General features: G+C 39.9%; 1 long non-coding RNA gene across 1 annotated transcript; it reads left to right on the forward strand.

Annotated features, from left to right (window-relative positions):
• The first annotated feature begins 3157 nt into the window (after positions 1 to 3157).
• On the forward strand, positions 3158 to 10149 carry LOC146682717 (uncharacterized). The gene is made up of 2 exons (XR_014917368.1): positions 3158 to 3389; positions 9883 to 10149. It is a non-coding gene; the product is annotated as an uncharacterized LOC146682717 (long non-coding RNA).
• Positions 10150 to 26517: the final 16368 nt, after the last annotated feature.

Consider the following 26517-nt stretch of genomic DNA (forward strand, 5'->3'; position numbering starts at 1 on the left):
TCCTCATTTGCTCTGCTGTTCTTCCCTCCAACAGCTGCAGGACTCTCAGCATCTCCTGCACAGCTGACCCGGATCTACTGACAGCAATGAAAAGAGCTGTTGTTGTCCACTGGTGACTCCTCCCCACCCGCTCCCTCTTTTGTATCCCTACACAAACAGACATACACACACAAGCACACGTGCACAACATCACTTTACAGCAGCAGGAATCACAAGCACAGACTTGTGGTGTCATCCTAATCCCCATTTATGGTGTTTTACTTTGTTGAACCCTCAGATTAAAGGTGGATGAAAGGCTCGTAGCTGCATCTTAGCTTTTGCCTAAAAATCTTTGAACTGTTCCCAAAGTTCCCTTGTTTTGAGCTGCTTTTCCACAGGTCTGTCATTTTTTGTTGTTTGACCTAGATCCATTATGCAATTGTGATTTGTACTGTCATGTCCCACATTTTGCAGCAGGAGAGGAAGGCGGGTGCAGTCAACAAATCGTTTCCTGTCAGTTTTCTCTCTCGCTCTCTCTCTTTTTCTTTTTTTTTTCTGCAGCAAGGCTTCAGTTACAAAGAAGCCCACAAGCTGTATTTTGTTCTGCTCACATCAAAACACACAGTGGATCCATCTCGTCTGTCTGTCACACACCCACTGATCTTATTTTATTTATTTAATTTCTTTAAAAGACTTACAGGAAGGCTGTGAAATGAAGCCTTCCTGATTTCTTTTCCTTTTTTGTAGCAGCAGAGCTCCCTGAGTTGTTTCATCTAAGTGTTTCTTGGTATAATTATGGCTCGCTGGTGCTTTTTGTCATTCATTTGCGTTGAATACTTTATAACGTAATGGCTTGTCTGCGTGCTACAGACCCAACTGGCATTCTTTCAGGCCATTTGAGTTCAGTCAGTTTGTGCAGCAGCAGCAGCAGCAGCACCAGCAGGGGCAGGGGCACTTCAGGTTGGAAAGGATCCCACCCTGCGCTCTTTAAGGGATAAAAACAAAGCCAGCCGCATCAAAACAAAACAAATCAAAATGAGAGCAAGTAAAGGGATGCAGACATGAGGGAAATGAGGGCAGGGACTTCACAGAAAGGGAGTGGGTGAAAGGCGTAAAAAGGAGGACACAGACAGAAGGGAACAGCGGCAGGAGAGAGATGGATGGAGAGGATAAAGGAGGGCGAGAGTGAGAGGAGACAATAACGGGGGCTGCAGAACGAGGGCACAGACGGTCAGAGAGGGACGGTAAGCTCAGCTGTGGCTGCTGCCGAAGTCAGACTGGTTCACCTGATGACACATCTGTCGGTCTGACTCACCCAGACTCTGTAATCTCTCACTTAGAGACCTGCAGGAAGCAGCAGACAACACACTGGGAAAACACAACACACACCGCAGATGGATTACATGATGTTTCAGGCCAGTTTTCAGGCCTATATTAAACAGCAGATATCCATTTGTGTTGTCGTGAAGGAAAAACAATAAAATAGGTTTTTGTTTGTGATTTGAACTCTTTTAACTCAAAGCTGAAATGCTCAAATTCAGTCAAAGGTCAAACAGATAAGTCGATTATCTGAAGATCAGAGATTCCTGAGTGAATTCTCTAACAAAATAACTCTCCTTATCCTTATCTCCAGGCTGCAATGATTCAAAACTTTAAACAGGAGGTTAAATAACAGCAATAAAATAAGGAGTTTCTCACACTGAGGCTTTTCTGAAAGCTCTTAAGTGCACCTCTAACCACATTTCATGCAACAGAAAGGAAGCACAAAAATGTGGCATCCTGTTTAAATAACAGTCAGACAAGGTGACTCTGGAAGAACAACCTGCAGATTGGAAAGAGCTAAGAAATTACATAAAAACACAGACTTATAAAATATGCAGGGGCTCTGATTAAAGCAAATATATTAAGAAAATGTTCAAATTAGCCCCGCTTTGACCAATTATGTAATTAATATGATGGATACACCTTTCAGCAGGAGTAGCAATAATGGATGCAGTATTTTTCTTCTGCATTTAATAATTAGAAAACACTTTAAATTAAGTGTTTTACATTTGTGTGTGTGTGTGTGTGTGTGTGTGTGTGTGTGTGTGTGTGTGTGTGTGTGTGTGTGTGTGTGTGTGTGTGTGTGTGTGTGTTTGTTTTACACTGCATGCCACACTGATGCAAATCGTGTTTCAATGACTTCCCTGTCACAATGGGGCAGAAATTCAGTTTGAACATTCACAATCAGAAATACTTTATTAATCCCGAAGGAAATTACATCACATTTGAAACTTCACCGAATGGAAAATATACGTTGTTTTAGCCTTCAAAGGTATGTGTGTGTGCCTCACAGAGCCTCAAAATTCTGTGTCAACACATATGTAAAGGAGTTCAAGGCTTCCTGCTTCTGTTTGAATGAATAAAAAGGCTTTTACAGCCTTTATACAGACTAACCATACTGTGGATCCATGTGGTGATGCTGCCATCTAGTGGGTAAAAATGGTTGTGCAACACTGTAGCACGAAAGCTGGTTTACTTTTCCACTTCAACCCTTTAAAGCCAAGAGTGTCATTGTTGATGAGTTTTTGAGGGTTTTTGAGACTTCTTCATCATTAGTTATTTGTCTTCTTAAGCTCATGAAAGTTACAGAATTTATAATGTGATCACGAAACAATAAAATAAAAAAGTTCAACATGTAGATGGTAAAATCTGAATATCTTATATAGCTTTCATGTAAACCAGTCAGACTGTATATAAATAATACTCATGTATATATAGTCCTATACAGGTTTCATTTGTATAACAACAACACAACTGTTACCTCAGGGTGTTTTTAGGTAAAGGCCCTAAAATGTTAGAGAGAAAGACCCCAACAATCGAACGACCTCCTGTGGGAACACTTGGCGAAGGTGGGAAAGAAGAACCCCTTTTAAACAGAAAGACTCAGGCTCAGGCAAAAGAGAGGAGAAAAAGGCCAAAGCACAAGCCAAGGGAGAGAGATGACATTTAATGACATGCAATAGAGGGGAGATAAAGGTCTGAACCTGAAGTTTTAGGAAAGGAAAAGGTTCATGGCAATATCAAAACTAGAGAAGGTGTCTGTCTCCTGAACTCAAACTGGGAACCGGTTCCACAAGTTCTTTGAACTTTGACCTTTAAGCTGCACGGAGGGAGTTTCATGACTGAACTGAGAGGATGAATTTTGGAGGAGCCCGCTGAGCAAAAGAGAAATAAAAATGGAGAGCCAGGTGCTGGTGGGCGTGGCCTGCTAGCCTGCTGACAAGCTAACAGACCAACAACAGATATTCGGAAAACTTTCATCTCTCAAGTGAAACAAAATAAAAATGATGGAAGAAGTCGAAGACCTGCTCTCTAAAGATTTCAACCACCTGTTCAGCGGGATGAAGAGAGGACAGTGAAACGCACAGGTGAAACATCTTTGAGTGTTTGCTGGTGTTTACAGCAGTTGGAGTCAGTCACTATTTGTGTGTTCACCATTTTTATTATCAGCAGGTTATTTCTGCTGCGCTGAAACCTGTTTGTGTTTGACTTATATTGAATATTAAGCATGATTTTAAGTGACCCGATGGGTGTGCTAAACATAGCCAGTCTTTATTAGCCTTAACTCGAGAAAACTTAAAACCAATTTGGAGATGATGGGCATCAACTTTCTCTCATAAACATTTCGTGTCGGAAAGTAATTATCGGTTTAAACTGTTGTTACTTGTTGACCTACAGTGTAATATGTCAAATATGTGTCTTATGAATTATATCAAGACATTTTGAACCAAAAATATTTTGAATCTGTCATAAAGGATTGGATTAGACGGGTCATGTGACTCTTCTGCGCTTAAAGGATCGCGAAAGTGCTGCTGCTCCAATCAGCGGCGTTATCAGATGATGCTAAAAACGTGATTATAAATGTGTACAGGAGACACAAATACAGCAGTAACATCCATCATTGTTGCAGATAAAGATGTAAAATAAACATTTGAATTCATGTTAATTATTTTATTGTTGAATTTCCAGTCGGTGCTGTTAATTTCCAAGGTGATGGCTGCACGTAAAAATCAAATGTCACTGTCCCACAGCCTAACGACTTTCCTTTGCTCACTTTGTGCTGAGTATATTTTATTTACTGTGATCTTTGTGTAACGAGAGCACTGCACAAGCGGCTTTAAATCGTGCAGGGAGCTGAAATGTTTTTGCTTCTGCGGTTGTTTCAAATATTCTTTCCCAGTAGAGGGCAGTAGATCCATGTGCATGGATGATGATGATGATTATTCCCTTGCACGCCAGCCTTAACTTCTCAGTGTATTGTTTGTGATTTTAAATCACTGACTGCCAGTTTAGTCTGGACCTAACCTGTTTAGGCAGAATACAACAGTAGTGACGCTCCATCAGTGTGACTGTTGCAAATGAAGTGTGGGCTGGCTTTTACTGACTGCGCTGCCTTTTTCAACACTGGCGGAGCTGCTTCATGCATTGCTGTTGGGATCCCGGAGCAAAAAGAGGTTTCAGGGTTTTACAGAGGGTAGATCCATCCATCCATCCATTTTCTGTTTATTCAGGTTGCATAGGGTAGCAATTAAGGAAGAGATGCCTGGAATTTCAGCCATCTAAACCAGCTCTTCTGAGGGGATAGAGAGGCCTCCCCGATCCAGCTGAAAGACAAAATTTCTCCAGTGTGTCCCGAGTCTGCTCTGAGGTCTGCTCACAGTTTGACGTGTCCAAAACACCTCACAGGTGACCAGGGGAATCCCTGATCAGATGCCGAGACCATCTCAAATGGCTCAGTTTGATGTTGAGGAGCTACTTCATGAATCATGGTGGAGGGGCTCTGTGAGCATGTGATCCCAGTGTAGTTGGGCAGCCCCTGGTCCTGGATGTGGAATCATACTAACACCCGCAAGGAAGATAATAACTAGGAACACCAAACTTGTCAAGATCAGAGATACTAGGTCTCCATGTTGGAGCGAAGCCCGAGGCAGGGTTGGAGGCCTTGGCTGTTTCATATCCGCCTGTCCAAACAAATGCACTACAGTAAAAAACAAACACATTTATTTCAGTCATCTATCATTGTTGTGTAGTTTTTTCTTCCAGCCTGTCATGTACATTGTTTAATAATTTCCTGATAAATGAACCAGTATCAGATAAAGAGACAAAAGCCGAAACAATTAGTGAATTTATCACTGGATTAAGAAGACAGTCAAGCTGTGAAGTTTTTTTATAGAGAAATACTTTACATTCTGTGACTTCATGCTTGTCGCTGTGATTATTTGCTCTTTTTCTTAGCAGCCTCTGATATTAAACTGAAGTATTTTGTTGCCTGTGAATAGTAGCTGAATATTTCAGTGTATTTGGTCCAACTTAGGACTTAACTGGAGTTAACTTAGGTCTTGACTAGCAGCTGTTCTTCATCATAAGTGTGACCTTGTGATTCTGCTTGATATTTTCTACCAGCCTGAGGACAGGAGGCCCATGTGGCAAGCGACTTGGCCGGCTCGAGGGGCCTGCACTGTTGCCACAGAGAGAAAATTGGGGGGCAAACAGACAACTTTGGTCTCACACCTTGAACGTCCAGAGACAAAGAGCGATTCAGTTCTTAACAGTCCATCCCAAAAAAATTACAGACTGAAACCGTTTATGACTTTTATTTCCTCTAGTTGGACCAAAAACAGTCTTTTAGTCATCTTGGCTTGATTTGAAATAAACAGTAAGAGATTTGGAGCTTTTAGAAACGCTGTAAAAGAAAAGGAAATGCTGAATTTATAACACAGGACAAAGTGAGAGCTTCATAAGGAAAGTTACTGCAAATAAGTCATAGTTTTATTTCTTTAATGTTGTTTTTAGACTCACTGAAGGCCAAAATCCTGCCTGAAATTGAGATTTGATTAATTGCCCAGCTTCAGCCTGCTACAATGTTATTTAAAAAAACAAACAAACTGGAAATGAACTCAAAGAAGTAAAAAATGGTTAAATGAACAGATGTTATGACAGAAATCCATTTTACCTGTTCATTTTCCTCACCCGCTCATGTCCAATAATATTTGCAGGTTAAATAATTCATTGTATACAATGAATTCTATAAACAAGGTTAAATCTTTGCTTCCATCCTCTTCTTGTACATATGCTGATCTGCTGTTGTGTCTGATCCACCACACAAATAATAATTATAGTGACCGGGCAGTAGTGCATCAATCAAGTCAAACGTATTGACTGCTACACACTTAATATTTGCCACATCTCTCATTATCAAGCATTTTGCACAGTGATCTGCTTTTTGCAGCTTGAGGTGACTGTGTTTGTGTGCACAGTCATTGTTCCATCCATCAGATATCACCACTTCTATTATTGAAGGTGCTCTACAAGAGATGAGACCACAGATCCATTATTTCAAGGCATCAGGATCAAAACTGCCTAAATCATTAATTAATTTGTAAATAAATAAAGACAGAGGAAATAAAACCAGACATATCAATTTATGGTATATTTTATTAGTGCCCAAGTTATTATTTTCTTTAAGTAGGATGTTCAGTGGTTTTTCTGACTTTCGTTTTCTCTTACAAAGTACTTCTAAAGAAACAAAACAGCTCAGATAGCTTAACATTTTTGTGCTACATGTTCCTGTACGCTGTTTAACCACAGCTAAAGTTTCTACACATCCTCTCTGCTGGCGTCCTGTATGTTTGTGTGTCTGTCTGCCTGTCTGCCTGTCTTTGACCATGAGGCCTTTGGGGTCAAACTTGTTAACCTCTCCATTGAAGATCGCATCATCAGCGGGGATTTTGGTGCAGTTCACTACAACTCCAGGGGCACAAACAGACACCCTGATCCCACAGGCAGAACGTAGCTTTCATCGCCAAGCAAACATTTCTTCCGTCAGCGGATCAGGCCTCTCACCCTCATCCCCCATTAGCTCGACGTGTTTCACTCCATTACTCGTTTTTAATGCTGTAGATACAGAGCGAGGAGATGCAGTAGAGCTGACGGCAGCGTGGAAAATAGATTTGTCTTGTGAAAGACGAGATCCACATGCTCGCAAACTCATCAGCGGCTTTGAAAGAGACATTCACGGTGGCGCCTTGAGCGTGAAAATTAGCTGTTTATTTGGGGTGTGATGGGATTTATGGGACCTGAAAGTGAAGTCTTTAAGCTCCCTTTTGGGGATTTTGGGACAACTTGTTTGTTGTTGTAGAGCAGCTTGTGGTGTTAACCCACGACCCCGCTGCCCTCTGACCCCCAGCACAACAGCTCTATCCACGCGTCAGGGAGAAGGGCTTTCACAGCGGAAACATCCAGAACACGGGCAAGTCTCGCAGGGAGGGAGGTCAATTAGAGTCAGGATCAAAAACACCGCACAAGAGGACAGCTAATAATCTGACTGCAGGAAATATGCGAATAGATGCCACAAGCAGTTTGGAGGTTTCTGTGGAGCAAGTGAGTGGATTAAACGACTGATTAAAATGGGAGGCAGAGCCTTTCCTTCAGAACTGGCTCCCAGTTTGGATTTGAGAAACGGACACCCTCTCTGCTTCTACAATTGGACTCAAACGTTTATGGAAAAGTAAAGCTTAAAGTTAGGGCTAGTTCAGGTGACTCCATACCACCCCATCATTAAGCTGCTACAGGCTCCGACCGAGTCTTCTTTTCACTCCCCACATATTTATACACCTCTGCAGCACGTCAGTAAACTTTAGTCTTTGCTTTAGTCTATATTTTGTCATGACATCCCAGCTCTCTTTTTTTTCCCCTCTCTCTTTCCAATCACCAAACGACCTGTCACAGCAGATGGCCGCCCCCCTCCCCCCTCCCCGAGCCTGGTTCTGCCAGAAGTTTCTTCCTGTTAAAAGGGAGTTTTTCCTTCCCACCATCACAAAGTGCTTGCTCACAGGGCGTCGTTTTCATCATTGGTACTGAAGCACCTTGATGTGGCTGTTGTGATTTGGTGCTATTTAAATAAACCTCAGCTGAATTCAATTCAAGTGGCTCATTTATGATCCTAGCTGTATATTTATATGCACCACTGTGATATGTCTAGTTATAAAACTATTTTCTAGTTTGAAATTGTTAACCTGTTGCAGGGAGAAGGTTCCTGGTTTGAAGTTATATGTTGTCTCTGTGCCTGTGAGTACAGAGCTTCTGGGTACTGTAGTTTTCTTCCTCAGCCAGAAGATGTGCTCGTTAGATTAATTTAGAATTTGGCCACAGTTGTGAATGGCTGCCTGTTTTTTTTAGGTATCAATTTTATTAGTCATAAGTAACCACACTAAAAAACGCTTTAGCTGCTAAAATAGCTTGATCACATGGGCTTAGCTTGTTGGATTATCAGACTTACACATCCACAAAATATTAATGTTTTATTAAATGTAAAAGGCCTCTGCCTATGACTGGTGCTTAGTGACTGGTACCCTCACTATGACCACAAGCTGTGGATAGTGAGAGGAAAAAATGAAATATTTGATGCACGCAGCCAAAATGAGTTTCTTCCATAAAGCATTTGGGCTCATTGTTAGCGACTGGGTGAGCAGCTCAGACTCTGAGTAGAGCTGCTCCTCTTTCTTAGGTTCAGATGTTTGATCAGGATGCCTCTCGATGAGATTTCAGGCATGTCTTTCTGGGAGGAGTCCCCAGGGTCGACCCAGGAAATGCAGGAGAGGTTACATCCCTCAGCTGGCTTGGGAACTCGTCGGTGCCCACTACTGGAACAACAAGAGAAAGTAGCTGGGGAAATGGAAGTGGATGGATGTTTTCTACTTTTAATATCCATTTAGTCTCATTTTAAGAGTTTAGAAGACGCGTATACACATTTTTACAATTAATTAATTGTTTCTGCCTTTGTGGAATAGCTTTGGCTTAGGAGGTAGAGTGTGTTTCTCACTAACTGAGAGGCCAATTTTACACTTTGCATACATTGATTAGTGAGTGTGATAAAGTGATTAATTAATATGGCTCCCTGTGTAAAAGCTTTAAGTGGTCAATAAGATCAGGGAAATGTTAAATAATCACCAATCAATTTGATCTGTGCTGCCTTCTGAATTATTTGATAAATTTTATCTCCAAAAATATTCATCACAAATTCCTGCATGAAGTAATCAATCAAGTTTTAGTTGATTTTGCAGTTGGTTCCAGGAGGAAGGAGCTACAAATCTGAGTGCTCGTTTTCCAAATTCAGTGTGAGCTTTTTGGGGACAGGCAGAAGGAATCGTCACATTTAACTGGCTAGCGTTTGGTGTTCCTCACTGGTAAATGATTAATAGAAAATAACATTATTATGAGACCAATGATAGGCGATCGTATATAAAAGTGTGAATAAAACAAATCATTCACGTTGCTGTATTGGGTAACACGTCAAAGGAGTGGAAAGTGGAAAACTCCCAGCGATGTATCCTCCAGCCGCAGGTTATATGCGGTCTAAGTGGAAAAATTTCAGCTTGCACTGATGTTGCATGTGACATTTTTTTTTTGTCTTGATTTAAAAACATGATTATCTATCAACTCTTTTACAGTAAGATCATATCCCCGTTTTCGAAGCAGTGTTAAATATATTCGGGTGGGTCAGGTGTAAAATCATGCACATTTAATGTTCTCATTTGTTGCATTTAAAACGTGGTTTTAATTCAAGACATTTCACCCACATGTGATGCAGGCCTAAAGCTTTTTTCCTTTTTTTTCTCCACACAGTCAATGCACTGTATACAGTACATTGTTTTCCTCCGTGGAAAGAATTTTTAGCTCCAGCTAATGAAAGCCAAACTTAAATGGGACATTGAAGCGATCTGGTCAGTGTTCCTGCTCTTTATCTTCTCTGAAACTCTGCATCTATCAGACGGTGACACCGCACTGAATTTTATCACTGTTTTTGTTGTAAGCTGCCTTCCAGTGAGGTTACAAGGTGCATATTTCGATCTGTTTTTTCAGGTGACAAGTTTTCCATCCACCTCGGTTGCTTGACTGGACGCCTGCGTACCCCAGCCGAATAACTGCTGAGGGAGGGTTTTGTTCCTGTCTGTGAATCCTTCAGGCCGTCGTCGGGGAATGTGGAGGTGGGTGACCGCAAACATCCGTGTGCCAGCACCGTGCCACACATGCATCCAACGGGGTCGCATTATCTTCAAAGCCTGTCGCCTTCAACATGTGATACGACTCAGAGCTCAAAATAAAAAATGGAAAAAAAAAGAAATGGCAGACATCTTGCATTCCTGAGCTCATTCCACAAAGTACAATAACTTCCTTGAATTCTTCGACCCCCGGCGGCGGAGCCAGGGCACATCCTGTTGTCCTTGCAGCACTTCCTGCTCATGCAGCTCAATCAGGCTCCTTTGTTGCCATGGCCACTGGAAAACAGTGTAGTCATGCTTAATAGGCACCCAAACACGTAACGCTCGGATGATTATGGATCAAAGATCTGGCAGATATTTTTTTTTCAAACCTCTAACATCCACTTTTCAAGCTTTACTGCTATTAGAATAACTTTATTCGAGAGTCTGACTGCATATCATTTAATTTCTGGACTGGCTTGTTGCTTCTCTTCATTCATTCCTTGTGATGTTAAAACTGAGAAAGACTTTATATGAGTCATTAAGACTTTATGCTTTTATGTCTGCACCCTTCTATCAAATACAAATGGTTTTTTTTGTGCATTATTTTGTACCCATCTTCTCCAACATATCTGAGTTACAGCGATGTATCTCTGGCCAGGCATCATCTGTGTTAAGGTGAATAAATGGTCCAGTCCCCACTGTGTGCAATATTGTTAAGATTTTAAATACTCAGTGTAAATATATTCATTCGTTTGTAAAAGAAAGTTTTCACAGGACTTCTTGCTGTCGCTTGAAAAGCAAATTCTTACTGCTTCCATAGGAATTAAGAGTGTAAGTAGCAGCCAGTTGCTGCTAGTCAAATGCACTTGATTAATTGATCGTCAGCAAGTATGAACACCTTAGTAAAAACAGACATTTTGGCAGTTTGCTAGGAAGCATTCAGGTGTTAACAGAGCGTTAAGGAGGAAAGACATCAGTAATGATCTTAGAGAAGCAACGGTTGTTGCGTAGCAGTCTGGGAAGGGTTATAAAGTCAACCAATTTAAAGTCTATCATTCTATTGTGAGAAAGATTATTAGGTAGAAAACATTCAAGGCAATTCTCAGTCTGAGTGGAAATCCCAGAGAGTTCATCCCAAGGTCAGACAGTGCGATTCTTAGCAGAATTTAAAAAACCCAAGCGCTACATCTCAGACTCTACAGGCCTCAGCTAGCATGTTAAATGTTGAAGTTCATGAGAGTAAAATTAGAAAAAGACTGAACAAGTGCGGCTTGTTTGTTAGAGGTGCCAGGAGACAAAGCTTCTTCAGTCTAGGTTTGAACAGTTGCTTCTGAAAAAAACCACAAGACAGATTTCAATTTTTCTCTGTTATATTATGTTTAATTGCTGACAACAGGCGAAGTACAAGATTTGATACTACAGTAGTGCATTTGTAGTCTGAGTTCATTGTGGTACAGCGGGCTATGGCTGCATATTTAGTTTCTTCAGCAGGAACATTGGACAATAGATGTATTGTGCCAGGTGTAGCAAAAAGATCATTTTCGTATGTAGTTACTGGGTGGAGAATTTTAACGTGCATGTGCAAAAATGCACAAAAAATGCAAAAGCAATCAAAGATGGCAGAGTTGTGGTAAACATTAGCTAAATAACATATATGCACAGTGTAAAAGCCTAAAAATACAAGCACAAATCCACTGGATCATGACCTTTAATGCTTTCCTTAGTTTGATTCTAATTGTACATATTTGTTCATTTGAATTAGTTTCCCTATTACTGAGAGTAACATGACTAGTATTAGACACTGGCTGTATTTTAAAGGATTGTGCAGACAGAATAGTTGATAGTAACTGAGGTAAAACTGTGTTTATTTCTTTTCAATCAATTCTGCCTATCATAAGATCATTCGATTTTTGTTCATTAGAGTGTGTTTGGGTGCAGATGATGAATTATTTGTGAGTGAATGAAGTGCCCCTTTCAATTTTGCCAATATATAAAGTACTTAGGATAAAGTTAGGTAAAGGTGGCTTTGCATGTGTGTGGTTGTGTGAGTAAAAACACTAAAGTAGGTCTGGATGAATTGGGTCTTTCACTCGTGGAAAGACCCAAACGGCTTTAATCAGCAAATCAGTGCTCACTTTCCTAGACTGTGCATTCGCTTCACTCTGTTTACTGTTTCGTTTGTGGGTGAACACTGCATCAGAGTTGCTCTCTTTCATAACTACTCTCTCGCTTGCCAGCACAATGTTCATTTGTCAGCTTCCAGCATGGCAGCTCCAGCCAAACTTTCATCCTGCTTAGTCAAACAGAGAAAGGAGCAAAGCGAGCAGGCTCTCCTGGGATCATGCTAACCCTGGAGGGATGCATTCAATTCTGCTTCCTGCACTGCTGTGTCTTTCCAAGAGTTTACAAGCCGGAGGAAACAAGGCTGGCAACGGACCCATTTTAAAGAGATGTTTAGCAGGTCAAAGTGTTTCTTCACTTTGCCGTCTTTGATTTCTTTATGTAAGATTTATTTTTCCTTCAGCGATTAGATGATGTTTGCCTGTGAAAACAGACCAGGGATGTTACAAACCCTCATACCCTGATTTGATAGGGATGAGCAGTCGTTTGGTATGGATGGACAAAGATAGCAGACAGTAGTGGCGTCCATGACATCATGTGTCGGGAATGTGATACCACCTCAACTCTGCTCTGGCAGGGTTGACCCGTATGACTGCAGGCTGCACACCACCCCTGTTTTGGACAAAGATGGGAAAACCTCAGAATTTATTTTTTTGTTCCCCTAATTTTTCTTGAATTATGTGGTTAATAATAAAATTTTGTCATGATGTTGCCGACAGAACCGTTTATTACATTTTAAAATGCATTAATTAGAGCTTAAAATGGCAATGAGGGTATTCGTGACTGTATACATTTTTCTTCTCTTATGATTCACCCCATATCTTTTCACGCGGAGGAATTTTCACACCGTTTGGGCGAGGCGTATCAGATGGCATACCGGATGCTTTTGTCTCAGCCAGGGCATAGTTATCCGCGGATATTCTTGAGATTGGGTTGTTATCTGACGAACCCCTACACGACCAATGGCAAAACATACAAAAACATAATTGTAACGCGGTATTAGGAATGTGAATACGTTTTACGTTTGTTCCATGTGACGTTTTTGGGGTTTGTGCTAGCAGATGATTGTGTAAACGTCCTTTTTCAGCCCGTCATCATGATGCATCGGTGTCAAATTTTCAGCTCGTTTCATTTGCAGTTATGGAGGTAGACAATCATCGGTTATAATCTCTTATCTTAGATGGTGATGAAGTATCTTCCAATTTTTTTTCACTGTGATAATGTATGTTTTTCAGACTATAGGATAAGAAAGCTATCATTTTTCTGTTAATCATGCTGTTTATTATCAACACTATGTGCTTTCTATAAATATTATTTACATATATGTCATAACTTCACCCACCATGACTTCAGTGCTGTACATTACATGTCTAATGTAACTCCTTTGTCTGTTTATTCTTCATTTTCGCCAAGACGCCACCTTGTTTCTTTGTTTTTATTGATGATGTCATAAGTGTTGGATGGATGTGACTGAGAAACCAAGAGAAGAATAGTGCACACCCATGCTGCCAACTGTTATTAACAGTGTAGCTATGTTGTAAACCACATCCTGGGGGTCTCCAAATTCATAGGCCGCATCTTGATGCATTCTCAATCATCCAGGTAAGTAAATCTCCAAAAGTTGATTCTGTTCAACGTAGCGTTTTGTGGGAGAAACGTTTCGTCAGTCATCCAGGCGACTTCTTCAGTCTCAGTTGACTGCAGGTTAGGCCACATCCTCCTGAGGCTGCATTTGTAGGCCAGTTACGTCACAGCGACACGAAGAAGACTGTCCAAATTCGTACACTCCTCCAAATGCAGCCGACAAATGATTCCTTCTTTTCCCTGAATTTGAAGGATGGGTCGGGTGTATCCTTCGCGGCACAACATGTTCCAAAATTCATAACGCGGCCCAGCCAATTCCAGTTTCCAAAAATGGCGGCAGCTACTAAGTGTTAATATTACTCTTATTACTCTTTCTGGGTCACAAAATAAACTTTTAAGATTTTTTCAGGCGAGAATGTAGCTGTGTAAACTTCAAATATCTGCTCGGTTTATCAAGACGGCACATATTTGTAAAAGTGCTCCGACGTTTTCGGAGACGTCTGTTACCCAACAGCTCGATAGCTAACTGGGGCGAGAACAGCGGACTTGCATTGTTTTCAAACCCCTTGCGGTCTTTCGCTACTCAGGTTAAACATGATATATAAGTCACTTAACTTAAAAATGTTATTGTTTGGCTTTTTTCTGTGTTTTATTTGTTCTGAGTAAATCGGTTTGGTTAGATTACAGCTAATTAAACGTTAAACGGATTAAACAGAAGTGTGAGTTGGTCGAGAATTTACGGTAGTGTCCTGTTATATTTTACATAGCAGGGAGCAGACAGCTGAGGTTATTAAACTCCACCGAGACAGCTGTTGATGCAAAACTGAAGACTAGACTGTCCAATTTCACAGCCGCTCACTTCCGGCCTACCCCGTTTTCGGAGGATCCCGCCCACGTAGACCGCGAAGACTGGGTCCTCAGGAGGATGCGGCCTATGAGTTTTGAAAAGTGCAACACAAACTGTAAACATCGACTGTCTTGAGAGTATTAAGAGAATTATGTTCCAGCAATTGGATACAACTTTTACTTAAAAGGTGGAAAATTCTTCATATCTGGTTTGTGCAGCACTTTTTCCCGTGTTTCTGCAAGCAGGAGAGTAAACAGTGAGTGTTTGCTCTATAAACAACCACAAGCCACACAGTCGCCCCCTGCTGGCCATTAGAAAGACTGCAGACTTATGTCTTCACTTCATAGTCTGTTTTAATTGTAAGTTTTCTGCTCTTTGTATGTAGTAGTTCTAAATGCATTTTACTGAAACGGTGTGTGCAAAAAATATAAAGTAAAATTTATAATAACGCCAAATAATAATGCGCTGGAATTAATGTAGATGTATCACAGACAGTTTAACAGATAGAAGTTGCCTCAGTGGCATCACCAACTCACTCTGCAGTTGTTGCCTCTGTGTTAGCGCTTTGGCTCCCACATGTTAGTTGTTCTGATGCCAGAAGTGAGAGCTAAGTTATCAGCAAGCTGTAATAAAAGATTTTCAATTACTAAAATGGGAGAATAAACTACTTGGATGGTCTGTACCAGAAAAAAACAGGTTTTTGTTTGTTTGTTTGTTTGTTTGTTTGTTTGTTTTTTGCCCACTTTCTTGTTTCAGATCATGGAGCCATTGACACAATTGTGCTCTGGGACATCATTGCCTTTATAGGCCTTCTTCTGGCTGATCAAAGACTTGAGGATTTGGTGCGGCTGTGTGCGTGTGAATCACCTCAGTAAATACTTTTCATCACACTTGATATCTTAAGAGATTTTAAAGAAGCCTTTTGGACTTATAAGTGAAAGGCTACTTTAGTTACATTAGAAGAATCATTACCTTTAAATGGCTTTAAAGCACTTGAGGCAAACAGCTGGAACACACCGGCCTATTTGCAGTTTTTGTGTCTCGACATTAGACCTGTTGAAACAGATTAAATGTCTGAATGTTTTCGATGTCACAGTGATTTTCCTGTTTAATATGCTCCACTCTGAGCTGAACTGAGCAACACCATTTATTGGCTCTAACGCGATCAGTGAAATCCTCTCTAAGCCTCTCCCCCTCAGCTCTGCATGCTCATCACACTTCACTCAAATATGTTATGATCTTCTAACTGCTTTCCCCAGCAGGGCAGCACGTAAAGAATGCTGCTTAATGTCACCGGCTGTCAGTCTGACTTTAGACGAGCCGCTCGGTAACACACGAATATGTTAACCCTGTGATGTCACGGTGAGAGAGTAGGGAAGCAGAAGCACAGCCGGCACGCTATGGTATTATTAGAGTGAAGTGTGTGCATGTGCCTGTGTGTTTGTGTACATGCAATACGTTTGCCTAATCAGAGCCCTCAGAGGTATTAAATAAGAGTGTGGGTGTGTGTAGAGAGCAATGTAGTTTAACTGTCATGTATGGAACTGCACTGCACTTCTCTTCAGAGAGCAATAACGATGGGTTGTCTTTAAATTGTCTTGAACTAAGATCAAATTAAACCTCAATGTTAATTCTTGACTTTGGAAAAGTGTTGATAGAATAAGCCGACCCTGAAGTCCATTTTAGTGTCTGTTCCAGTCACAATGAAATTCCAAGAACTGATACTTCACACCAAGTTGATGCCAGAATTCTTAGCTAGCACTTTTCTTTGGTACCAAACTGGAGATACTGGACAACAACATATGGGATGGTGATAGTAAGTGCAGATAAAACACTTGGTCTATTGGGGTCCTTAAAAAAAAAAAAAAAAAAGTTTATGCTCTATTATTAGGATCCACTGAAGAAGCTTGTTGTTAATTTTACAACTGGTGTTTCTTACTTTATTGTTTTTCTATTTTTTCTTTCCTTTTCAGAGACAAAACATTGAGAGAAGAGTATTTAACCTAATCCTGCAAATAATTTATAGGTTAGCAAAAAAAGCACGTCTTTTCTTCACATCGTGTTGATTTTAGACAGTAGTTGCCACTAAGGACATCAATTACAGTTAGAGATTTTGAAAAGTGCCAGAGTTTTGACTGTGTCCTGTAGCTCTGCACCGAGTCCTCACCTCTAACATTACGAGCTGAGCGCTGCATAGTTCTGGTATTTTGATGTCACAAAGCAGAATATAACTGAATGTTGGGCATCAGTAGGGAGGAGAATCCCAGTATAAGACACATGGATGCACTGGGTATTAAAGGCAAACAAGTTACTTTTGCCAGTAAGCAATGGGCAGCGCTGGGTGTAACACGTTACGCCTTAGGCATAACCTGTTGCTGTCATCACATTACATTTTTCTTTAACGAATTACATTTTTCTGTAATGCAGTAAGTAAGTCATTACTGTAATAAATTCAGTAATCACATTGCAGTTACAGTTGTCATTACTTGCATTGCAAATGTTCTGCCAATATCTGCATCAAACAAAGGAAAAAGTAATAAAAACGTTGTTTTTTTTTTTCCCCCTGCGCCTTCAGCTCATGTGCAAGAAGGCAGAAAGTCATAGAGTCATCTGCAATTTACTTCAATTACTGCATTATACCACTAACAGGGCACTGGCTGTTTGCAAGCATTTACACCAAGAGCTAGCAAAGAACCCAGAGTAATGTTAGTGGCCTATTAAGTGATTGTATGTTGAGCCCAGATAAGCAATCACAGTCTGATCTTTGATGAGTAAGAACAGCATCAATAAGCAGGATGGTAGCCTGTTCCTGTCTCTACAGCAGAATCTCCGTAAACTCTTTGCTCTGGTTGTGAAATTTGCCGTCCAATTTGTGTTAATACGTTAAAAGAAGGATCTTCATCCTCATTAGAAGAATTTATGTCATTAAATCAGATTGCCTAGTTTTTGTATTGTTACCTAGTAGGGGTGCAACGATACACAAAATTCACGGCTCGGTTTGGTTCGATACTTTGGTGTCACGGTTCGATATTTTTTCGATACAAAAAAAATGTTCATGCCTTTTTAATTTATCATTTATTAAAAGTATAAATATATATTTTAACTCAAAAGTACAGTTTTTAAATTTAATGTTGCTGAAACAACAAAATAATAAAAATAAATAAATATCTGATTTAGAAATCACTCATCTTTGGAAAAAGAGAGTTTATTACAGAGAAATGTCTCTTTCCAAAATAAAAGCTATACTATACGCTTCTTCTGGGCTATATTCTCAGCAGCATATTAAACATCAGGTCCCCATAAGGAGAATCATGTGCTAACGGCTGTCTAAATGACTCGGGTAAAGTTTGTAGCATGCGTGCTTGTTGTTTTTGTCTGCTTCCACTTGTCTTTGCACTAGGATGATGTCGGCGTAAATGTGCAGTCATATTCGTTGTGTTCCCACTAGTGCCAGCGTTAATCTCGTTAAAATGACATTAACGCCATAACGCGGCAAATCTCCGTTAACGAGCTACCGCGGATCGCCCCGTGCATGGGGCTGGACGGCCAACACGTTAACAAGCTAACTGCGCTGACGCACTAGTTCCCACCAATTGAGCATTGCGTGGCACATCCGACATACTGTTTTACTTTTGTCCATGACGCGCTTACCATCAGGGTCATACTTCACATGAAAACTAAAATAGTTCCAAACGCCAGATCTGAATGAAGGTGGGGAGGTTCAATTTCGGGTAGCGTTGAGGCAGTTGCCATGTTGCAACGAGCTTAGCTTCTGTCTTGCTAGCTTGCGCTGCACTCAGTGGATCTGCACTCGACAGTGCAGCCTAGGTGGATAAGTCGAACGCAGATCCACTGAGCGCTCAACACAGACAGCATCGTCAGAAGAAAAGTTGATAAAATAAATTTAAAAAATTGTATTGTTCGATACAAATGCGTACCGAACCGAAAGCACTGTATCGAACGGTTCAATATCGATACGAGTATCGTTGCACCCCTATTACCTAGTAATTATGTGACGCATGTTCCAGGGTAATACAAAAGTAATGTAACGAGTAGTGAAATTAATTACTTTGTCCAGAGGGTAATTAACTTAACAATATTAACTAATATAATGTTATTTGTTAAAAAAGAAACCCCAAAAAACGAGTCACGTGTAATACTTTTCTCTTTTCTCAGCAGTCGTGGCACTCAGAGCTCCGTAAGCTCACAAATCGGCTTTCATGTTAATTCACAAAAGACCAAAAGCCATTATGCAAACAGTGCCACAGAGCTTTTCAAATGAAAGGAGAAAACACGTAAAGTTTACAACTGAATCTGTACACAGAATGGACAGTGAAACTTTCTATTCACAACTTGTGTTGCCGTTATTGTTTGCATTGTATCGTATACATTCAGCCCATTCTCACTCCCAAGGCGTCGAGTGTTTCGGTTTGGTCAGACGCCACCAGTGTCACAGAAACGGTCCAAACAAACCAAAACAAAGAAACATGACACCAACAAAAACTTGGCTGTGACACACAGGGGATTACTGAATGGTGAGATTTTTTTCGTGTCATTCTGATTCATGACTGTAAATTCCACACATAGTTTTGGAAAGCTGCTGAAATGAAAGAAACAAAAGGTGTGTGCGCGTGTGTGTGATGCTTTTGTGCAAAATAATCATCTTGAAATTATGTTAATTTGAAATGACCAGACAAAGTCAAACCCCCTTTTTTTTTTTTTTTTTTTCTTTAAATCCTATTCACTAATTTATTAAGACCTCCAATTAATATGTATCAAAAGAAAGAACAAAGGATTTGGATTTTTTTAAATTATTTTTTTTACCTTACATTTACCTTAATAAATGTCTGTGAAGTTTAATAACTGGATAACAGTAAAATAACTGTTTGCATCACTGAGAGGGTGGGTCTTGAGTTAAACTTTTCTTAACTTTCTGGTAAGTGATTAAAGCAAAAAACAACAGAAGCAAAGATGAAAATTTTTACACCATATTTCTCTTTTCTCTGTATTATTGCTACTTGAATCAGCTGTGTTGTGATTTGTTCATATATACATACAATTGAATTGACTTAATAATTTGGACTCATTCTTATGTTTGTCCTGCTAGACCTATATGCGGTGCCCAATGCTGTCGACCACAATATTTTATTATCAAGATTAGAGCATGCCATAGGCAATAAAGACACTGCCATGCAGTGGTTTTAATTTTATCTAGACTCCAATTTGCCATAATGACACACTAAAGTTCATTATGGAGTTCCACAGGGTTCTGTGCTGGGACCACTTCTCTTTACATTATACATGCTTCCCTCAGGCAGAATTATTAATAGGCATAGCATACATCTTCATTACTATGCAGATGATACCCAGCTTTATCCATAAATCAGTTTGACTGCAGTCGTGTCTTAAACACATATGATGACCTCTAATTTCCTGCTCCTAAATTCCTTAGTCTAACCAGATGCTTACTCCGGATGGCATTACCCTGGCCTCCAGTAACACAGTGAGGAATCTTAAAGTCATGTTTTTTTCTTCAATGCGTGTATTAAACAAATATGTGGGACTGCTTTCTTCCATTTGCGCAATATCTAAAAAATTAGAAGCATCCTGTCTCAGAGTGATGATGAAATATGAGTTCATACATTTATGACTTCTAGTCTGGGCTATTCTAATTCATTATTATCAGGATGTCCTAAAAAGTCAGTGAAAAGCCTTGAGTTGATCCAAAATGCTGCAGCGAGAGAGCATATTTCTCCCGTATTGGCTCCCTGTTAAATCCAGTTTAAAATTGAAAATTCTTCTCACATACAAGGTCTTGAATAATCAGCCTCCATCTTAAAGACCTCCTAGTACCATGTCGTCCAATGAGTGCGCTCCACCTTCAGACTACTGGCTTACTTGTACTTTGTATGTAGAAGTAGGAGGGGAGACAGAGCCTTCAGCTTTCAAACCCCTTGTCTGTGGGACCAACTCCCAGTTTGGATAGAGATAATCTCTCTGCTTTTAAGATTACTCTTAAAACTTTCTTTTAATAATTGAATTGACATTTTTGATCAGCTTAATATTTTATTTGACAGGATAGTAGAGAACAGACAGGGAAGTAGGTAGGTGATGGGTTGAATGTGTTTTTGCAGTGGTCGTATGTATGGACAGCTTTGCAGATCTTCACCTAGTTTGCTTAGGTTTAATGTACACAAATACTAGGGGTGCAACGATACACAAAATTCACAGTTCGGTTTGATACTTTGGTGTCACGGTTCGATATTTTTTCGATACAAAAAAATGTTCATGCCTTTTTAATTTGTCATTTATTAAAATTATACATTTATATTTTAACTCAAAAGTACAGTTTTTAAATTTAATGTTGCTGAAACAACAAAGTAATAAAAAAAGAAATCTATCTGATCGAGAAATCACTCATCTTTGGAAAAAGAGTTTATTACAGAGAAATGGCTCTTTCCAAAATAAAAGCTATACTATACACTTCTTCTGGGCTATATTCTCAGCAGCATATTAAACATATCAGGTCCCCATAAGGAGAATCATGTGCTAACGGTTGTCTAAATGACTCGGGTAAAGTTTGTAGCATGGCGCTTGTTGTTTTTGTCTGCTTCCACTTGTCTTTGCACTAGGATGATGCCGGCGTAAATGTGCAGTCATATTCGTTGTGTTCCCACTAGTGCTGTCAGCGTTAATCTCGTTGAAATGACGTGCTTACCATCAGAGTCATACTTCACATGAAGACCAAAATAGTTCCAAACGCCAGATCTGAATGAGGGTGGGGGTAGGTTCAATTTCGGGTAGCGTTGAGGCAGTTGCCATGTTGCAATGAGCTTAGCGTCTGTCTCGCTAGCTTGCGCTGTGCTCAGTGGATCTGCACTCGACAGTGCAGCCTAGGCGGATAAGTCGAACACAGATCCACTGAGCGCTCAACACAGACAGCATCGTCAGAAGAAAAGTTAATAAAATAAATGTAAAAAATTTTATTGTTCGATACACATGCGTACCGAACTGAAAGCACTGTAACGAACGGCTCAATATCGATACGAGTATTGTTGCACCCCTAACAAATACCTACGCAGCCACAAATGTGGAACTGTAAAACAAGTATCAAGAGGAATGACGTTCAGGAAATGGTCCAGTGCCAATTTGAACCCAGGCTCCTGCAGCCTTTTGGCAAAAACGTCATGGGTCACAAGCTTAACCATGTGTGCTAAGACATCTAAAGAAGCCTATGGATTTTACTAATGTGCAGATGCATTTTGATGATTATGGGTTATGTTTTAGCTTTTCTCCTTCATATTTCTCTCCTTTTAAACACAGAGATATGAAATCTTTTTTTTACTCTTTCAGAGTCTTTCCTAAATGTTTTCTACCGAACGTAGTGAGAAACATAGTGGGACAGGTGTAAGGGTGTCCACTGTTACCTGTTTTGTGGTATTGCAATTACATATGGAAGAACTGCCAAAGCATTTATGATAAATCTGATCTTGTGGGCTGTGAATTGTATACTTGGCATAAAGGAGTTGGGCTACATTAGTTCAAAACACTGAAGACTTGGAAGAACATGCACTGAAGCTTAAGTGACTCAACTGCAGCACTTACAGGGAGTGGTTTGTTGTAGAAACATTTTCGCCCATAGCAACATTATATCTCACAACTAATTAGAAATACAGTACCACTTAATAGATCAAAGTCAGAAAGCAGCAAACGCCGAGCACAACACAACCTTTACGCCTATCAGAATTACCTAGCACTGTTCCTTGTCCCCAGTGAGGATGAATGTGTGATTGTTCCTGTTTAACCTGAATAACCAGCAAACATTAGCAGAGGTAGGGTGCAGGACAGTGGTGGCAAATTTGTTTTGAAGTGTTTGAAGGGACAATGTTTCACTCGCGTTTCTCGCTTCTGCTTTGGGGACCTGTCTTTATCTTTTTTCAACAAAAATTCTTCGAAGGCCATCGATTTGAAGCAGTCTTTCGTCTCGACTTCCTCTTTGCACATTAATTGTTTTGATTGGTTGGGAATACTTCGTAAGGAGTGGCAAGAATGTGATTCTGGCTCACATGCCAGTGTCCTCAGGGCATCCATAGTTCAGAGAGATTGAGTTCTCAGCAGCTTAATGGCTGACTGGCAGTATTAAAAAGGTGCTTCTTTAGAGTTTAATGGCAGACGGTCAAAATGACTGCTTTCATACGTTTGTGTCCTTTTATTACACAACACATAATGATAGCTACTAGCCTGAAACGGGAAGTTAATCTGAGATTCTTTGTTAAAATTACATTGAGCAACTGAACCCGTCCCTTTATGTTATAACTCCTGTCAAAACTGGTCACAGTATGAGAACAGAAACAGCACCGCCGATGGAGATGCTGACATTGTTTCTAAGGACAATAGTAATTCAGTCAGCCTGTCTCATAAAAAGAAGAAATATTGTTCACATTTTTTTGCAGTGAAAAAAGCAAGTTTAAAGACATTAAATAAATCAATAGAATAGACAATGTTCACTTCAAGTGCACAAACCACTATTACTGGGAGAGTGTATTTTAAACATAAATGTGTTATGCGGTATGAATTTGTATCTGTTCTGATATGTCAGTAAAGGTAGACATCAACAGCTTGACTTTCATTTGTGCAGCAGTTTCTTTTTCATTTTTTTAAATTCTTTTTTTACAACCGAGAATGTTTATGGTTTGTTCTCATCAATAAAGGTAAAATGGTTACTGTACTTGCTAGAAAGCCCAAGAAGGCCATCTAGGTGCTGTTCAGGAAAGTTATGTCTTCAACATTAGCACAACTTTGGTTTTGGAGCTATTTTTGAACCAAAACTAAACATTTTGAAGGGACAACGAGCAAACAGTTATTCACCGTGTTTGCTGGGTATTTTACCTTTGAATTGTAGCTGGGGAAATGGCACCTAATTCATTCTAAATCCTCAAGCATGTCAGTGATTTTTTTTTTTTTTTTTAAGTTTTTTAATGTGCTCTTTGTTTGTTGATTTATTAGTTGTTGTAGTCTGAAACTGTAAGAGTCACGTAGCCACGAAAGTACTAGTTGTTATACATGGTTTCTTTGATTAGCACTTAAAAGACACAAAGTGGTGGCTAAATGGGGACCTGGAGTGACACTTGCTGAATTTTTAACACAGTTTCATGTTCTCTGGTGTGGTTGTCATTTCTGATTTTCATGACTGGTTCCTGGTCCCAGTAGCCCTATTTTTAACAAATACTGGAAGATGGCATAGAGGGTTATTGTTTTTCTTTGTTTATGTGTTTGTTAGCAGGATTATTCAAAGTTTTATGGACAAATTTGCATGAAATTTTACTTAGTCATATGCTAAACCTGCCATTAAGTTTTGAAAGCAATCGGGATTTGAATCTGGATCCAGGAATGCAATACAGAGCAAAACTGGACATTTTTGGCAAAGCTTCACAAATGCATAGAAAAATTTGGGAGACATCACTTTGCTGTTCTCACTAAGGAATCCACATTCAAATTGTATTAATTCAGCCATAGATTTTCATATGTATTCAGTCTTTGCATTTGTCTTCGGCATATTTAGAAAAATACATATATTTGGAATTGTTTTATACATTAATTTTTTAAAACATAGTTATGATTTGACAGAACTAAGGACAGATATAACACTAAATAGAAGATCATTAGCTTGTTTCAATACCCATTCATATGAAGTGTTTATTATAATGACCATATTTGGTGATTTATTTTTTATTTTTTTTAAATGCACTTTATGTATTTCTTTTTTTAGTGTCGTTTATTTCATCAACCAATCTGGGAACCCAACTTCTACTCTGATGTAGTATCTGGGGGTTTCCATTGTAACCAGATGAGGCCAGGGCTTCGTTAGAAAGGCAAAATAATTTAAATAAAGTTTTCATACGACTCATTTGCCCTTTACACATTGAATGTTTACCTGTATGCGAGTTGGCTGTGTAAATTGAACTCTGCTAAGGTGGTAGGGGGTGGAGCTTATACCGTAACAAGCCACCAGGGGCTCGAGATCAGGCAATTGAGATCTTTGTGTCCATGTTTATATACAGTCTTTGTGATCAAGCGAAAGTGTGTAACTACATGTAACTGTCTCACAAAAGTTTATTCTGTATTAATTGAGCCAAAGGTTTGTTGCGTACACAAAACCACACACAGTTCAGGAACATAATGATACCTAAACTGAATTCCTGGTGTTCCAGGCAGTAATTATGTTTCCATTTAAATGTATTTGGAAAAACAGTTTAGCAGCGTATAAATGTAATTTATTGCAGACGGGGGTTTTTTAGCGTGTCCCTCCACAGTTTTAGTCACAAATCTCAGATTGAACTGAATTTCTGTTCTAATTACTGTTTACCCTCCAATTTCAGCAATTGACAGATACGCCTTTTATATCCTCCTTTTCTGTGATGTTATTTTTGTGCACCTCCACCATGAGAAAAGTTGTACGCAATAGCCTGTATCTATATTTAAAGTGATTAATCTAAGTTGTGATGATTACGAGGCCTCGAAACGCAACTCTGCGCAAACTACGGGTTTGTTTATGACAAGTATACCCTTCGAAGGAACAGATTCATTTTGCTTTTCATAATCACAGAGTGGAGCGTCTACATTCACTCCTGCAGTTTGTCGGGAGGAGCACACCCAGGGCATGCAAACTTGTATTAAATGGTAAACAAGATGTAAAATAAAGGGAACTCCTGACCTCATTTTAGCACCACGAATGCCTCTTTATTTGAATTGCATAACACAGTGGAAGCTCTTTTCCTCAGGCCTCTTCTGTTTGCTGATGATAAAAGCTGATAAGCCTATTTGTTTTTCAAATACTGGTTAGTAGTTTCATAATATTTTCATTCACAGAGACCGACAGCGAAGATGTTTGACATTAACTGGAAGTGGTCCTGGATTCTTGTCCAAAACTGTACAGCAAAGCAGTGTGTTGTATACAATTATTCCACCTTTACATTCATAACCACTTCCTGTTGAGTGTTATGGTTTGAGAAGGCGGAGGGGCGTGAAAAGCAGTTAAAGAGAGCTGCATTCCAGAAGTTGCTGTCATTTATGTGTTCCATTACGCCAGCACAATGTAAAAGACATAAATAGAAGAAAATAACTAACAATTAGGGAGACAAATGCATCTCGTCGACTTCACGTCATCGTGAGCTGTGACATTGTCTGATGCACGCGGGACCTTGGCGATGAGTGTGTCATTTCCATTTTGGCTTTGTCCCTTAGATTCCAGGTACTATGTTGTCTGAAATAGCTGAATATTATCAGCATTATTCATTACTGGAACTTTTCATGTGGCCCGAGGTCCTCATTCAGCATGGCTCTTATCTGCAGCGCTGCAGGAGTCGCTGTGCGTGTTCCTGTTATTGCGATCCCCCGGCCTGCAGGCAGATACTTGCACCCACTTTGGCTGCGGCCGGGCTCTTTTTCCTCTGCAAGAAAATTCAGATTGTATAAACCTCAATGGCAGAAAATAAAGACTGTTTGTTATTACAATGCCAGTCCACAGTAGCTTGAGCGTGCGTTGTTTTGACTCTGAGAACAATCAACTGTGGCAATAAAAGAGCCTCCCTTTCTCCCTCCCTCCCTGCACAACTCACCCCCTCCCTTTAACCCCCTTCTCTTCTGTTTATTTACAGCAAGGAATCCTCTAAAGATGTAACTCTCAGATCCTCAGTCTTACTTTTACTGGGGTAGATAAACCTCCTCTAGCTTTTCCATTTTATGATGTGAAACGAAGTAGGAATTTCCTGCGGTGTTGACAGCTGTCAGCAGCACATCCGAGTTAATCAATAATTAAAACTTTATGTAAAGTGTTATGTAAAACTGGAATGAGGGCATCTTAAAACTGCAGTAAAGGTGTGTTGGTTACTAAAGTAAGATGATTATGTTCAAAGTTTTTACAGCAAATTGCACTCTCAGCACATCCATAGTGCCTTTATG

The sequence above is a fragment of the Copadichromis virginalis genome, linkage group LG22 (genome assembly GCF_057382275.1).
Source record: "Copadichromis virginalis isolate Kocher_CV1m ecotype Utaka linkage group LG22, C_Virginalis_male_GT1.1, whole genome shotgun sequence".
Classification (NCBI taxonomy): Eukaryota; Metazoa; Chordata; class Actinopteri; order Cichliformes; family Cichlidae; genus Copadichromis; species Copadichromis virginalis.